This window comes from Metopolophium dirhodum, chromosome 1, assembly GCF_019925205.1.
Source record: "Metopolophium dirhodum isolate CAU chromosome 1, ASM1992520v1, whole genome shotgun sequence".
Taxonomy (NCBI): domain Eukaryota; kingdom Metazoa; phylum Arthropoda; class Insecta; order Hemiptera; family Aphididae; genus Metopolophium; species Metopolophium dirhodum.
Window position 1 is genome coordinate 4,998,316 of NC_083560.1, and position 2,414 is coordinate 5,000,729.

At 29.2% G+C, this 2,414-nt stretch overlaps 1 pseudogene; it reads right to left on the reverse strand.

Moving 5' to 3' along the window:
- Nucleotides 1-1,343: 1,343 nt before the first annotated feature.
- LOC132938695 (uncharacterized) lies at nucleotides 1,344-2,208 on the reverse strand (annotated as a pseudogene).
- Between the last annotated feature and the right edge of the window lie 206 nt (nucleotides 2,209-2,414).

Here is a 2,414-nt window from a genome sequence, read left to right on the forward strand (position 1 = left end):
TACTATTTTTAAATTAAAAATTTTAATCGCATAATTTAATTTTTAATTTTAATTTAAATATTTATATTTATTTATTTTAGACATAAAATGCTTTAGAATTTAAGTTTAATAAACAACAATATTGAATATTATTTTTTTGTACAGAACTTGTTTTAAACTTTAAAAAATACATTAACATATTTTGTTCCTGTGTTAGAGTAATAGTGTATTTACTATTTAATATTTTACCGCCTCATGTAAAATTACATGCCAAAACCGCCACTGGCTTTTACCTACTATAACATAAAAATATACCTACTATATAATAGTGAACGAGTAGAATTCATATACTTACATACTCAGTTGTCTTAAAAAAAATGTACGTGTGATAAAATGATGATTAATGTTGTATTCTTCAATTCTTCACTTCTTCACTTCTTATTTGATTGAAAAAACAAGTGAAAATGACAAAATGTTCGTTTCGTAATTCGTAAACATATTACAGATAACAGTATAACATATTATATCGTTTTTAGTTCTAATAAAAATATTGTTATTGACCGACGACCGTATGGTATGAATAGTGAATACAAAATACGTCAACGCATATAGCATATAAATACATATTGCATGTTTAGGTATGGTCGGAGGGGCAGTGATATAAATAAATACCCTAGCGTAGTTTCCAATATTATGCGAATTCGCGACGAGAAACGTATTGCGATAACGTTAAAAATAAACGGTGGATTTTTTTTTTTTTGTAAATTATCATATTTCAGTTGAGATTGTCACTCGATGAAATTGCGCCTTTCGTATAATTGCGCCCCTGGCAAATGCCCTCTTGCCAGTGCCTAGCTACGGCCCTGTCTACAGCCACTCCAGAGAGCTCCTTTTCAACCTTAAAAAGGTTGAAAAGTTATCTAAGATCAACTATGAATGAATAGTTATGTATTTTAGGAAATATTTGTATAAAAGTTATAACTTATATTATAGTGGTGGCTATCCTAGAGTAGAGGTGTGCGCCCACTACACCTTTAATTAGAGGTGAGTGGAGTGGGTTGTGTATGTAATTGTTTGTATGTGAATAATACAGAATTATACTTTGGAATATTTTATAGTAACTGTATTTATAGAATGTAGATTGCAAGATTGTAGGTACTAGATGTCTAGATGTGTTATTTATTAATTTAAATATTAATTTTAAAAAAAAATTAAGGAAAACCGGGGATTCTTACGCAGGGTAGAACACGATTAAGAACGGTACCTTTTTTAATATCAAGATTGAGAACGTTTTTACCTACCAACTTTTATGCGACATTGCTGCAGTAATTAAAAATACAAAATAGAAATAAAATATACAGATATTATTTTTTTCTCCACCAAGCTTGGGCTATATGAAAATGGCAAGTTTCAATAATCACATTTGGAAATTTTCTTTGACTACTTCGTGAGCACCGATTTCGAAGTCCAAATTCAGCTTTTGAACGTTAAGAGCTGGACATATTTGCAAGAGATACTTCCACATTTTAATGTAAATTTGTTTTGTTTTGTTCGGTAAAAAAAAATAAGCAATAGGCACGTGAAATTGTGAAAACCGTTTACATATGTGTGTAATGTATATAACCGTAAAAAAAATGTTGGTGCAAAATTATAAGTACCATCTCCGAATAATTCGGTTTGTTTCGACATAAAATTTAAATTTTGGCTTGTTGTTATACAAACGAAGTTATTGGTTTCGGGAACAAAAACAAATTGATCACTTTTAAATAAACATAAATCGTTATTTTGAATATTATTTAATTGTGATATAGCTTCATTTAAATTAGTAGGGTAAATTGGGTATTGTTTTCTCTTCTTGTCATAAATTGCCTTTCGCACTGATGTAATATCATTGTGCGTAATATTTGGTAAATCACTATTTAGTAACTCAGTTCTAATAATTTTTAAAGGTCTTGTAGATAAATTATCTTCAGCTTTTCGCTTAGAATTTTCTCTTAAAATCTGTCTTTCAATTTTTTGATTATTATTACTTACATGATTCACGTGTTCACCGTTTGACGAATGAAAAGTTTTATCCATTTTTGTTAATAAGCTGGCACTACAGTTGTTATTGGAACATTTCCATTTCATTAAACCATCTTTGCGTTGTCTTACAAATGAATATTTATCATTATTTAATACTGCAAGATCTTTTCCGTGTTCAGACGTTATAATTTTGAAGTTTTCCATCATAATTAATATTACACTATATTATTACGTTGTTACCGCTCTGTCCACCAAACAACTGAATTTGGCGCATACGTAAACTATCTGCAGATACGTAAACCACGATATCGTATTTATTATCTTTATTACTAAACATTAAGATAAACAACAACGGGAATTCGAGGCCCCTGTACTTACAATATTATACTGAAATCCACAGGTAAACTATT